The 15,580-nt window shown below is 35.5% G+C and overlaps 1 long non-coding RNA gene across 2 annotated transcripts in view; it reads left to right on the top strand.

The window, feature by feature from the left end:
• LOC115919155 overlaps window positions 1–13,645 on the top strand; it is a 40,639-nt gene extending 26,994 nt beyond the window's left edge. For both annotated transcript variants that reach the window (XR_004061726.1, XR_004061727.1), the window contains exons 2-3: window positions 2,971–3,036; window positions 9,570–13,645. This is a non-coding gene — a long non-coding RNA (uncharacterized LOC115919155). The remainder of the gene's footprint in view (window positions 1–2,970; window positions 3,037–9,569) is intronic.
• Window positions 13,646–15,580: the final 1,935 nt, after the last annotated feature.

The following is a 15,580-nucleotide window of genomic DNA, read 5'->3' as shown; positions in this document are numbered from 1 at the left end:
GAGTAAGACCACTGCACCTTAAAGGGGAGGTCCAGCCTGATATTAAGTTTGTAGAAATATAAAGGAACCGGTCGGTGGAAGTTTGAGCAGCAAATTTTTATTAATATAAGAAATTTGAAGTTGCAATCAATCCAACACAAATTGACAACACTGCAATGTATCTTGTGAGGTCCTATCCAATTTTCTCTGTGCATAAAATTTCATAACCTTTCATTTTCTTTGTCATTGATGACGAAATGTGATTTTTTTTCCCCCCTACAGGGGTTGTATGGAAACACTTTAGCAATAATTATATTTAGGGTGCATGCCTGGACTGAAAATTTTCTTAACTTTCTTATTTTGTATCGAAATTTCCTCAAACTTTCACTAACTTACTGTTCCTGTCATTATTCTACTTCTATCAAAACCAAGTTATTATCAGGGTGAACTTCCCCTTATTTGCTCGATTATGATGGCTAAGAAGGTGAAGTTGAAGGGGGGGGGGGGGGTGGAGGACTGTGCCAAGGTCTACTTGGAAAGGTCACCAGTACGAAGAGACAATAACGATAAAGGTAGATCAATGTAGGAGAGAGGGCACATCCTTTGCTCGCTTTCTAAGTGTTCAGGCAGCAGCAGCCTGCCTGGTTTATGGATTTTATCTTCGTGTAATTACCAGGTGAATTCATGTAAAATTGCAATGCAGGCCAGCGACTCAATGAAGCATAGCATGTGAATACCAGGCCCTTGCTTGCTTGGCATTTACTTAAAGACAGAAGCAGCTTGGAAGTGGAGAGAAGTGTAGCATGGCTGGCCAGCTAGCTCTGATCACACAATGCCTGTCTTCACTAGCTCGAGATTGCCAAATATCCTGCTACTTGAACTATCCCGATCGCAAACTATCCAGCTAATTTGCGTCTTCATCAGCCCGAAGTTGCAATTAGCGGGATATTTGGTCGGGATTATCATCCCAAGATATCTTGGGATAGTTTTCAAAATATCCCACTATTTGGCAAAATATCCAGCTATTGTCCGGTGCATCTTCACCAGACAGAAGACTCGCACTGTGCGCGAACGCTGAGCAAAATATCTTGAGCTAATTTCTCAAGGTCGAGCTTCAAGTTGCAAGGTCGAGTCTCGAGCTGATGAAGACGCTATTTGTAACTTTGGGAGTATTTCCCAAATCAGAAATAGCGGCCTATTTGGCAATCACGAGATGATGAAGACGCGCCTATTGTCATATACGTAGGGATCGGGACATGTACATGTACCATGTTGCTAGGGTTCTATCTAAAATTTTGCTGATGGTTGATAAGTATAGTCAATTTGAAAATACAACATTTTTCCTTAAGTTAAATTCTCCCAGCTTGAAATAGAGATGTAGAATTTTACTATTTTAGTCTGTATGAAAAATGACTTGTTGATTAATTTAAAAAAAGAAAGAAATATCCATTTAACACCTAAATCCAGAGTCATATCAAGCAGTTTTTACATGCTTTTACAGTTACAATAAATCTTTGTCATACGTAGGCTATCTGTACAGTAGTACTCACTGGAGTCACTTCAGTGTTATTTTTCTATTATCAATGAAAACAACTCCTGCTATAGTTCTATTGAAAAAGGTTGCCTCTCTACGGACCACAGTACAAGTATGTGTTTCCTTCCTCCCTTATATATAAACCAACATTTACAAGTTTAAATGTGGACAGGAACTTCCATTGACGTAGGATGCTTATATCACGAGTCAATGGCAAAAAGTCATTGCCAACTGGTTTAGTTATCCATCGGAAATGATGTAAGGGATATACTTGTAGGACTGTTTTTGTGACTTCAGGAAAGCATGTTATGTACACAATGTACTGTGCATGCAGGGGGTACTCAACTACTCATTTACTTTAAATAATTAGGCTCAGATAATGTTTTGTGTAAAAATGTAATTCTGTATTGTTCACTTTATTGTGGGGGAGGGTGCTTGTAGGCAAGTTCATAGATGATTTTTCTTTCATTTATCTCCAGGAAGAGTTTTCTGTATATTCCCTGAGGTTTCTTAAAAATAAATTAAGCAGGACAAAAAAATCTTCCCAGGCTCTGTTGAATCAGGCTGTTCTATAATATGCGTACATGTACATGCAGTACAGTATGTTGTACAAGTATATGTACTTAATGCGTTCTATATGATGACTAATGAGAATTCATCAATAAATCTAATGTTTGGCCAGCAATGTGACTGCATTCACAGTTGGTTGCCCCTATTAATGCATGGTTTTCATAGTACATGTAAGGCCATTCATGTTTATTGACTTTCTTCACTATAGGTATTTTCCCAGCTCTCTCGATCAGGAAATGATTTTTCTTAATTTTTGATTTCCCATTTCTGGAGTGCAGAGTTGTTATTGGTATCGACTTGAAGCTGAATACAATTTGAATCAACTTTATAATATGTGGCGTTGACAATCGGGCTTTTTGAACAGAACCTACAGGATAAATGGGCCGAAACTAGGTATTTTCTCAGACTCAAATATAGGGCACTCTTATGCCCTGTAAAATGTTACAGTAATTTTCCAGAATTGAATGAAATCACTGTAGCGAAAAATGGGTAAAAATGAATATATTTTCTTGAAAGTAAGTCTTCACACGCAATGTTTCTTTATGACCCACAACGTATTGCATGTAACAAATGTAGCATGCAGTGAGTGAATACATACGCTGTACAGTACATGTATGCTTTCCTAAATTGAAAATTCATCTTGTACAACAATATTTCAAACTCTGTCTTTGGCCTTGGTGGTGTCTGACAGAATTTGGAAAATTCTAAATTGAATATTTTTGTTTAAAATCAAGAATATGCAATATCTTCTGGTTTGGTAAGTTGAATTGTAATTCTTGAAAATGAAAGCTTATTGTGTATTTCCAGTGGTGTGTTACATTATATAATCTAATTCATGGTTTGATATGTTTGCTTATTATTCTCTTTCTCTATTTCTATGTTCACAGGTTGGAGTAGGAAAGTGGAGGAGGTGCTGCCTTTTTATAGAGGGCTTCATAAACATTTCTTTCTCGGTAAGATCGTCTTGAAGATTTAATCTCATTTTTAAGAATAATTTCATGTTTTATATCTTGTAATGTTATTTCATTCCTTTTCTTCTTTCAATGCATGAAATAAGAATTTGGGGGTTCTATAACTATGTTTTTCTTCTGATAATTATCACTCTGTCCAAGTTGTGTAATTGTGTATTTCATTAATCATTGTCTGTTTTGTCGAAGCATTTATCACCCATTTTAGCCATTTACCACACGTGCATGTCTTGTCCAAATTTCATTTTTTGATGAATCATATCCTTTTTTTTGTTCTTTTTTTGTGTGGGTTAATGTGGCAAACCACGCAATCCAAGATAAATTCATAAACTGCAGTCAAGCTTTAGAGATCTCCAGAGCACATACTCGCAATGTAATCTGTTATAAATATAAACTTCCTCAACTTTCCCTGTAATCCCCCTAACACACGGGCTTGTGTCTCTTGTCTGGTTTTCCATAATTCATGTGTTCTAGCAAGATAATCACAAACTAATGCAATTACCAACAATACACTCAATACTCTTACCACCCATATGCTACCCGCATGAAATGATAATACCCTCTGGCGAGCAGAGGAAGAGAGAGAGAGAATATTGAAGCGATGGTTAATGGGTTATAAAGAAAATGATATACTCTCTGTAAGCCATTTATTAGCATTTTCCGGGCTTATTCTTTGTAACTCTTCAGAATAAAGTAGAAGTTTTATGGTCATCAAAATATCCAAGAAAAATAAGAATACTTACAGTAGTGAAATTGTTTCTCACAAAATGAAATTTGCAGGTCTGTATCCAAATACAACAATTTGTATAGGAGCACCTAGAAAACAGAGAAAAACTACCCAGAGAGTCATATTATCACATAAAATAAAATTTAAGCTTTAAATTAACAAATGTTGTTTTCTACAGTTTTTTGGTATAGATGTACACAGTTCCACCACTTTTCTTTAAAAAAAATAAAATGTACCTTATTGCAATATATGAGGTATTGTCAATTAAGACAAATACTATTTGGCTCATATACCTGTAAGGAGAAGGAGGTATGATATATGTAGATTAAACAAAAGATGTTCCTTAATATACCCTTAAAATGATGGCTTTTAATTGATTGCATACAATTTTTGATATCATTTTATTAATGTTAATAAAAGCCAGATACAAACACATGAATGTAGTACCTTGTTGAGTCAGCAACTTCTTGAAATGAGTTGATGAGAAATAAAAATGTAATTTGATACTGTAATGATTGGTTATTAAACCTTCATGAACAGCCATAGCAAATTATTTTTTTATATTATTGTGAAGGGCATACATATGAACACTGGAGTTAGATCTTGGCTGATGTGCAAAGTTCTTCTACCTATGTACATACATGGGGGTGAAATGAAGTTGATATGACCCTGTAGTCCATATTGACACAATGTCATTACGTCAATCGATTCAAGGGCATTTGACAAATATTATTTGAAATGGTTAGGTTGCCTATTATAGCCGTGGTTAGAAATATTTGTTTGTAGAAGGATAAAACAAGCATTACTAAAATAAAAGGCTGATAGAATTGAGATTTTTTTTGATATCTCGTGTTGCACCTAATTTTAGACGACTTTCAGTATTTCCCAATGTTTTATAAACAACAAAAAATAGTTAGTTTTGAGTGTTAGTTATTTCTAAGTGGCAGGATGAGTATTAAAAAATAGTTAATGGAGGAAAATAGTACAAAGTGATGTGTTTCCTATTTATTTCCATGCCGGAATAGCACTGAGCAAAATGTTGAGATCATGTTCAAGTTTAAAGATTCTCAATGTATGTGTAGCGCCATCTATTGGTGTAAATATGCCATGATATATCGGATGATAAGTCAGGCCATCCATCTAATACCCAGTCTGCTACGTACGAGACACACACACACACGTATGCGCACTCTTAGGGAGGGGAGAGAGGGAAGGGAGGGATAAAATGTTGGATGGCTGTCTTGAATGTTAATATATGTGGACTTCCTGAGGCAGACTGAACGTAACCGATCTGGCCCAGGGCGAGAGAGAAGAAAGTCAATCATTACATCACCAGAGAGTAGTGATTAGATCATTTAATTTTCTTAAAAGGTAATTTTTAAATTTATAATGGAGGCCTTGCTGGTTGCTAAATCCACCTGTCAAAGTCATTGAAGAATTTGTGATCGTATCAGGTTATCAATTTCTTTTCATGAGGTGTAGAAGTCTTGAAAAGTTCATCATATCCGTTATTTGCTTTATTAGGTAATAAATCTATGTGCTGGTACTAACGTGTACATCGTGGCTGCTAAGTGCTAAAACTAAGAGAGCATAGAAGGAATGAAATTGAAAAGAAAAGAAGCAAAAGCTATATGTGTGTGCATGTCTGTAGAGTGGGGGGGGGGGGGGGAGGGGGGAGGCTGGAGATTCCAATCCCATGAATGTGTACACGTAGGATGTTTATGCATTCTTTTGAAGCAAAAGGTGATAAGTTCTAAAGTGCAAGTAAAGACTTTGCTTGACTTTTTATTTGTGCTAAAAGAAAAAAAGTTTCCCTTTCCATGTTTCATGCACACTCGGCAGGGAAAAAATTATTTGACAAATTTTGGGGCTACTTTTCAAGCTTGCTTGCATTAAAATTGCACTCTAATAATTTGTTTTGCATGCAGATTTTTGGGGGCTCTTTTATGACTTTCGGGCCACCCCGAGCCCCCATGTACTAATTCACTGACACTCGGTATTGCTCAATTGTAAAACATTTATTAAAGCTGGTAGTGAAATGCTTATTAAATCAATTCAGGATAGAGCGTGAGCCATCGTGATTGCAATATCATGTGTGAGCCTTGAACCTTTGAATGATTTAAGATTATAATTCAATATGATTGATTCCTTTGGTTGTGTCCTTGGAATAATTCATGAAAACCAAAGTACAACTACATTAAAAAACAACAAAAGAATTTAATAAAATCTTCATCTAGGATGACATGTTGCTTACAACATGTGTGTTTAAACAGATTTAATATCCTGCTAGCTCTCACCAGAAAAAAAAAGTGTCTGTTGAGAACTAAAAGGGCATAGTTCATATGATAAAGAGACATAATACTAAATGCTTAGTTGCTCATAGACCAGTGAGAGAGAAGGTTGAGTTCTGGGGAGAGGTGAAAAATAAGTTGTGAGCCTTATCATTGTTATTATGCAACTGTGGAAGAACATCAGAGTAAAAAATGCTTTTCAAATGCCTTCATATTCTAAATATGGCATGTAACATCATAAAAAGCGGGACAGATTTTTATGCCACAAGTTCGCGTGTCCCATTATACATCTTTCTGTGTACAGTGCTTGTTACTTTACCAAAACTGGGCCAAATTTCTTATCATTTTGGTGACTCCAGAACCTTGCAGTACGGTATACACCAATACTTATAATGCTACATGATCAACCTTTTCTGATCGATTCCACACTGTTTCTTTCACGATACAATCGCATGACCAGGACTCAACTTTATCTTTAAGTAGTAGAGACCTCCCCCCCCCCCCCCCCCCCCCCCCCCCCCCACCACCACCAACTCCCAGTCAACGTGAAGTGACATTCCCAGGGATACCAAATCACATGTCTGGTCGGCTCTGACAAAGACAGTAGCTTCTTTCGCACCCATCGGAGGAACATGGCCGCTATTTATAGCAAGCCATCTACGTCAACCACGCAGCTGATGTGTGAAAAGTCACGCATACAACTGAAAAGTGGAAAATGGAAACGTGAGATTGTGTGGACGGGGGAGTCCGAGTCAGTCTGTGCTATTCATTAGATGTACATGCCTAGGTGGATGCTTTGTGTGTGTACACTTGGTGCTGCTGAATAACGAGGGAATATTTGAATTGTAAATTATCAATGGGATGCGATGTCGCCGGCAATACAATGATGATGAGTGGGGTAGGAAGAGAGAGAAATGAGGGAAGCTGATTTTCATCAATGATATCATAATGATAGCGAATGATGGCTAGCAAGTGCTTTTATTAGATGGACCATTATGTCTATTTGATATGTGTTTGGATGTCTATAAAGTACATGTGTAGACGCAGATTGATAATAATAATAATAATAAACGATACTTGTATAGCACTTGTTACATCACTTTTCAGTCTCTATAGGCTTTGTAGAATAAGGAAGAGATAGAGTTAGGCAATAATAAGAAAGTACCATTCAAAACAGGAAATAGGAAAATTGCTCACGAACAGATGAGTCTTCAGTCTGTTTTTGAAATAGTCAACTGTGACTGCCTCGTTAACAATATCGGGTATTCTTTTCCATAATTCAGCTGCTACTCCCTGGAATGAGCGAGCTCCACATGACTTTGTTAATGTTTTTAGGATCTTTCATGACTCAAAGTCATTGTCAATCTTTTGTGTTTCAAGCTCTAACAAAATTTGAGTTACTATTCATTGAGGAAATAAGACTTTTCAGAGTTTTTCTTTGAAGGATTTTAATACATTACACTTCTAAAACAATATAAGGGTTAATCTATCTACCCTGGTATTTAAACATGTGTTCATTGACCTGAATTTGACTTTGAATGCAAGGGTGGGCAGTATAGTGTATACCTTCCACAGGTTTTATCATCAATCTTAAAGTTTACTCACCGCAGTCGATGTAGCTTGTGTGCAAAGGTTGAAATAAGTTTGCTTTAATTGCAGTGATACCTTGCCCAATTAACGATCCTCAGACTTCTGTCAGTAAATCCCCCTCCTACGCCTTGCCTGATACTGATCAGATCTTACAGTAGATAAGAAGGATCATTATTTACAAATCCTTAGCAGATTGACGTCAGGACTCTGGAATTTGCTTATTTTAGACGCCTTGATCTGGCAGTTACCGTTGTAATTTTTGTTGACGTTAAGAAAAGAATGACTAATAAAAACCAAATAGAGGTAATTTTAGACAATTTCTTCCACATTTGTCTCTGACCAAATTCATTATGTTTCTTATTTATAAAGGGCACACACTTGATGTAGAACTGACGTCATGTGGGGGAGGGAGGGGGGTCTTTATCATTTTTAATTCTTGTCAGAATTATCAACATTATTATTTGATGAGTTAATCTTTGGTTGAATTTCATGTAGACAATTTTACAGCTATTCTATGATATTATCTTTATAAGGTTTCATTGAAATAGATATGAATTAAAAATCAAATTAGTTAACCAGAAATTCTATGAAATTTTTGAAATTTACTCTGCGGAATTCCAATGATGAACTTGGGTAAATATGCATGTTAGTTTCTTCAATATTTGATGAAGAATCAAGAATATGGCCTGTTATTCTTTAATTGTTTGTAGAGTTCATGCATGTGCATGAATCCTATACACTCGTAATAAGAACAATTAATCAGTTTTATATTGCACTGGATATTATTTATCTTAGTACATGTACAGTTTGTACCTACAACCACAGATGTACAAAACATGCATTAGGACATACACTTCACGATATATGATGTAGGAAACAATACAGATATAAAGTACAGTGACATCTGAGAGAGCTAGAAGGGCATTAAATATATGTAGAAGTATAAAGGATTAATGTCCTTCTGGCTGTCCTCAGAAAATAGATAGGCCTGCATGTACATGTATATGCATGTTACATATAAAAACAAGTAAAAATGTAGTTGGCAGAGCCATTATTTTTTTTTAATGATTTTATTCTTGCATCAACTCAAATGTTTTTTCTCTGTACAATAGTTGAGTCAGGAAATGTAAAATACCATGATCCCTTTTTACTGTCCAGCTCATTGCGAAATATAATGAGGAATATATATATATATATTTTGTTTGCTACTTCATTTGAGAATTTGTGACCTGCCAATGCATGACAGGTGTAAAATATAACTGACCTCTAGAATAGAATAGGAGCGTCTATTGACTGCTCTGAGCCGGAACTATGATAACTGGAATATCTTGTCCGGCCATGCTTCCCTCATCAATTACTTTCAAACACTAGGAGAAATCATCTCTTGAGAGCCACAAAGGCATTGACACCTTTATACAGAGTAAATGCCTTTCTGGATGTTAACAAACAATATTTGAATATCTTGTATTAGATATTTTGCACAAGACATTATTGCCCTTAAATGAATAAGTAACACAAGATGTATAGAATTTGACTTTGACTTTTTGTGCATTTATTTTAAACCAACTTTAGTTGAATAGTACAATACAATTGTTGTGTTCTATTATATATATTTATTTAAACAAAATATACACATGGAGGTGAATATTATCCATAAAGAGCCAGAAGGGTGTTAATTTATTATAAAACCTGAGTTAATGCTCTTATGGCTCTCTGCAGATGATATGCACTGACTGCTAGTCTGTACATGTACTTGAAGTGTTAATGAACTCAATTTTTGGATTTGAGTTCATTTTGATCCTTGCTTCTATCTAGCTTCTTTTTTTAGTATATTCCATTTTGTACATTTATCCACCTATTTCTTTTTGTGTGTGACTTGAGTATCTGACCCTTTTTCTCTGTACATTCAGACAGGAGTTTTAGGATTCCGGTTGAGCGCCCTCTGCTGGTTACAAGTAGATATCCTCTCTTTCTCGCCGGGCAACGGAGAGGAAGGAGGTATGATGATGGCTAACAAATGAACAAATGTCTTGTTAATATAGCCTTGCATCCCTAACATCATGGCATGCTTTATATAGCCTCATATTGACGTCTTTGAGTTCGAATATTTAATTTTTTTTTTTTTAATCAGAATCTCAGTTCTGCCTTGCTGCTAATAACCTGATCATGTGCATGGGCTCTACTCCATGAATTTACCCCCTCTCCTGATTCATAATGCATCCTACTACCATGTAGAATTAGAGAAAGTGCCCTGTGTGATTTGCATTTCAGTCCCATCTAATGACATTGATGTATGTGCACGAGTACACCCAGCACCAGTTGATATTCAGCAGTGGGACTTGTTGACTAATTACCTGGCATGAAGCGGTTGCGGCCATCCATTCTAGTGGAGGGTCTATGTAATATAGATGACAAGTGAATTGATGTGGCAGTGGAAAGCAAATCCAATTGATGAAATTCAAGGTTTAATAACCTTTGATTTTTTTTAATGAATAATAAACTGTGACAGTAGAGACATACATAACTTGTTGGCATCATTGATGATCAAAGAATATCAAAGGGACGTAAAGGCAATCAAACTCTAAAATTTTCTTTGATATATTGAAATAACCTTGATAGTTTTTATTATGTGGAGTTTCTAAATTGATCTATGAGCAATTCCCAAGATCCAATGAGATTTGTTCAGGTGAATGTAGGGATGTAATGAGTTTGTCTTATGGACATAATACATAGAATTAGTGCACACTTACGGGCCAGTGAGGCGATTAATAATTTTGTAGTAATCATATTCTAATCTGTCTTTGCTAATTTGGCATATTCGGCATTGCTATTACTGCACAGCATAGTCAAGTATAGATGATAATTATGATTCGAATTTAAAAACAAAACAAAACAATGTAAAAACAACAAACAAATGCAACTATACTGGAACTTTTGAAAAATTCTGCTTAAATTTTCTCTTTCATCCTAAAGCTAATTTATAATGACCTTATGTCCATTTGATTTTGGATGACTGTCATTAAAATAGCAACTTTCAAATTCAAATTAAATTCTTCTTCTTTTTCTTTGCTCTTTTCTCTGTTAAGCGAGATTCACTGCCTTGAGCTTCATTCTTTTTCTAATCGCAAGCGCTAAAAGAACGTAAATAAAACATTTTTCAATCTAAGATACAGCTATAATGAGCATTATTACGCCACTTTCATCAACATTGGCATTCTTCCTAAAAATATGAAATAATAATAATAATAATAATTATTTGAAGTTTGAAGAGGTTTATGCCTCCAAAATTTGTTTCATTGGATTGGATTTTTTTCAGGACAAATTTATGAAATGATTTGAGGATTAATAAATGGTTAATGAGACTTATAGAAGAGCTGCATTTACAAGGAATGACATGCATGTATGTACTGTATTGTGTGGAATTATACATGTTTATTGTTTTATTTCAGGATGTTGTATGTTATTCTTCATATTTAAAAAAAAAAAAATCATCCTTCATTTGTTTCTGTTTGCATGCATCTCTGTATACCTTCGATCATGTTTGTGCAATTTGTTGTGTATTTTCAATTCCAATTCCAATTTTATTTCTGTTTCCAACAAAACATTACAAATCTGTTATAATCATTTTCAAAAATTAAGGAATACATATTGGAAACAGAGGGGTCCACTAAGAAGCATGTTGAAAGCTAGATGGGCATTAACTCTGTAGTGAAGGATAAACATGTACGTTTACACCTTTTTGGTTATCTTCAGACAATATCATCTGTTCAGAGCCAGAAGGGCATTAATTCTGTGTAAAAGTTTAGGAGTTAAATGCCCTGTGTAAAATATATCTCTCAAACAGAAATGCCCCCACCATTGCATATTTTATGTCACCTTGTTGTTCCATTTCTTGACCTCACCTTCCCTCCTTCAACTCAACTGTTTCCTCTCTCATTCAGTGATGTATCTTATTACCAACTTTCTATCTTATAGTATTTATATGTTCATGTACTTTGTTTAGACTTACTAGTGTTTGTTGAATTGTTACAGATTATTTGTTTTATGTTTTATGAAATTAAACCGTAATCCACTCCCCCCTCCCAATTGTTTTTATTTTTATTAATATCTATGAACACTGCAATATTCCTGATGTGCATCAGTCTGCGATTTCCTGCGGTAACTTCATATTCGGCTATCTTTGTTATGTCTGTAAGGTACAAAACATTTATGGCTATTTACAAATATTTGACATGAAGTTGAATAGTTAAAAGTAGAACATTTGAAAGGAATGTATATTTAAGGATATATTTGTCCTGCTTACGTCCTTGATTTAGCCTCCTGGTTGTACTTTTAACTCGTCCTTTTTTGTAATTCTGTCTGGGGTATGTGCTGTCTCAAAGTTTACGGAAATGTTTGCTCATACTGAGATTGTCTCATGCGATATGAATGACGTGGAATCCAAAAGCCCTGTTCAGATACGGCATAGTTAACGGCCTGAAAATGAAATCTCCTGCAGCACAAGAAACATTTAATCTGAAATGAATTGCAAATTGGAGTTCAAAAGAGAGCTGCACTTATCCAAGGCCTCTACATGTCATCCTTGATCCGTGTATAATAGACAGATTTGTGACATGCACATGCTGACGTCATTTTATTTCATCAAAGCATTTTCAGGTGTTTTCCGCTTCACATTATTTATTTTCATTTTTTGAAATTTATTGTTATATCACCAGGGTAGCCCATTCAGCAAAATTTGGTCTTCCATGGGAATTTAAGAAAAATGCCTGAGTAAGGCTCACATCTTTCATTACATACATGTAGGTTATGTCAATAATGTGAACAAATCAATTCAGTTTAGCAAATAGAGAGGATTTTGGGATTCAATGGAGAAAGACATGAATGTAATGTAAACATTTCCCCGGTAGTCGGCTAATGTTAATGTGACGCATCCATGATGTACATGTAGTATTGACTGAGCATTCTTCTACAAATACTAGTGGTTGAATTTCCTCGTCTGCAGAGCTATGCATTTTTCTGTTGCATATATGTATGGACATAAAGTAAGCTTGTTGAGGAGTAACTGTGTATGTTTATGTATAGACAGCTTTGTGGACATATATTGTACACTGTTTGCCTCCATGTACTGTAAATGCGATTCTTGTCTATGGAATCATATTTACCAGTGCGATCTAGCGCAATGTGAATTCAACATGTTTACCACAATGTGATCACGTTGTTGAATACTCTTCCCCCCCCCCATTCAATAACAGAAATGCATTGTTAATAAACACTTCCTTGATTTGTACATTTACAAGTGAAATATAACCCTTTTATTTCAACTCTGACCACACCCTTAAGCTCTTGATTACAAAAGAATGAAAAGTTGTTTTTGTTTTTCAGTTATTTCCAAGTGGATGTTCAAGACTTTGAAAGGGCATAGACAAGTGGAACATTAATAATATAATTTTCATAATTGAAATAAATAGCATGAAGTACATCAGTCTTGAGTATTTATATTTTTCCTGGATCTGGCGAACATTAAGATTAGATCGCAAGCAATGTATTCATATAATTATAACCACTTTCACCTTGGATTGAATTGAATACATATAGGTGGCATTATTCTCAGTCCATTATTCTTTTCTATGACAGGGCATGGCTACATTCACGAGGGTAACAAGAGGAGCGGTGGCTGGCGTCGCTCACTCTATTTAGTCGGGGTGGGAAGGTGACGGTGGACTCGGTTTTAAAATTAGGAGGAAATCAGAGCGAATAGAAGCTCAATAGATTGTATGGTGTGTAAACAAATCACAGGCACCCGGGAAAGCATGCTTGGCTGCCTGTCAATTTCTCTTTTTCATCAGGCCTTTTTTTACTTTTGAACGTGGATAGAGAGATGGTGTTAATTTGATGTGAAATCATGGGAATAATTGGAGGCAGGCAGTCAGTCAATTATCACTCTGACTTGTTTGGAAGATAGTAGTTTGTGTGACAGTCTCTTCCCCCATTTCAATCTCTTGCATGACTACAATCTGAATCTATATTTCATTCTATCTATATATCTATCTATCTTTCTATCTATCTATCTATAGATCTATTTACCTATCTATCTGTCTACCTACATATTTATCTATTTATCTATTTATCTGTTTATCTAGCTATATATCTATAGATTTGGATATATATCTGCCTACCTATTTATCTATATCTTTATATTTATGTATCCATCTACCTACCTATTTATCTATCTATATACCTATATATCTATCTAATCTACTCTCTCCCTCTCTCTCTCTCTCTCTCTCTCTCTCTACAGTATATATAATTTGATATGTTCTAATCTACTGTATATCTATAGCTCCATGCTAGAATTCTTGCACTTTATGAATGATTGAAGCTCTTTGCAGGGAATTCTTAGCAAATAACATGTACCACAGACAGTTATACAGGGTTGATATGCAAGATCTGCCACACAGGTCAGCTTCTAATATGTAACATGAACTGCACTGGTACAAGAATCTATCCTGTCTAAATTTATTCCAATCTATATGCGATAGTAAAGGTTAATCCATTTATGCTGAATCCTGCTTTGTGGCACTCGTAGAGTAGAGTAGTTTTCCATTTCTTGCACGTAGTATGCTAATATGCTATGATGACCGGAAGCGTGGGAGACGACTATTTTCAAATGTCAAAAATCTTCTCAAGAATTTCCCTGAATTGCTGTCATCTAAGTGGGGTAAGATACACATCCTTCTTGACATTTTCCAAACAACCTGCACAAATCTGATATGATTTATGCAATTTTTCATGACATTTTGACCCAGAATCTTCAGTCTTGAGAGGGTGGTCTTCTCACGAAGGCATGTTAAATTGCTCTCAAGTCACAGGAATGTGAACACAGTAAAAATAGATAATAAAGATATTTTCAAAAAATGTATGAGGCCTAACGGCCTATATAGATTTCATCAGTCTAAAGCTCCTGATTTTGCAAGTCTAAAGTCCAAAGGGATTGGCTCGTGATTTTTTTTGTGGGAAGATTTTGCTTCCAGTTCTAGTGTGTATTGTATTTTTTTAATATCAATTTTTTATGTGGGGAAGGAAAGCCTTAGGTTCAAGGGTTTTAATGCATCAACACAGAACCATTAAACATGGTCACAAATATTGATACCGAGTCTCTGTTTGGTTGATCTGAATACTGTGCGATCAAAAGAGTAATAGTCACACATTCCAATAGGTCCAATGCTTTGGGACCTGCCCATGCAGTGACTAACTTTAGGAAATGTTTGTGACTCTGTTCAGCTAGATCTAGAGCATGTCCTAATTAACAACTTGACAAGTGGTGTTGGAAAGGGAAAGAGAAATTAGGAATTGGAACATGGCAATGTGGAGAGATATTGTCGAGTGGATAAGAGGACCTCTTTATGATCCTCAACCACCCTCCCGATCCTTACATTCATACCTATGGTATTGGTAAGATGAACCTCCAGGTGTATGGATCATGTTGCAGCTCCCTCGACGCTGAATAGTACATGTGGGACCAATGCCTGGAATGATATCGTGGGTAGAGAGTACTCAAAAAACTTGTCTACTTTTAAGTGACGCATCGTTGTTATTATAGATGTTATATTTGACAAGACTGAAATATACTGGAGATATAACCTGAAGGAGAAACAGGTGAAAGGGGAATGACTGGAAATCAGAGGAGAAAAAGTAATATAAAAGGGAATAGAAGGAAGAATTTTAAAAACAGCTGCTATATTTGTGTGGAAACTGTCTGTTTTTATCTTACTTTGACAAAATCAAAAAGACTTTCAAGAGATTAACTTCAAGGAGAGTCAATTCCCTATGGTATTGCTTATAGAATTCATGTTCAGATTATGTCAGATCTGTCAGTGTCATGTTCAATAACGCTGTTGAAATTGCCATAGGTTGAGTTTCT

This window comes from Strongylocentrotus purpuratus, unplaced genomic scaffold, assembly GCF_000002235.5.
Source record: "Strongylocentrotus purpuratus isolate Spur 01 unplaced genomic scaffold, Spur_5.0 spur5_scaffold_6, whole genome shotgun sequence".
NCBI lineage: Eukaryota > Metazoa > Echinodermata > Echinoidea > Camarodonta > Strongylocentrotidae > Strongylocentrotus > Strongylocentrotus purpuratus.
Note: the sequence above shows the minus strand (reverse complement) of the source record. Positions and strands in the feature narration are given on the sequence as shown.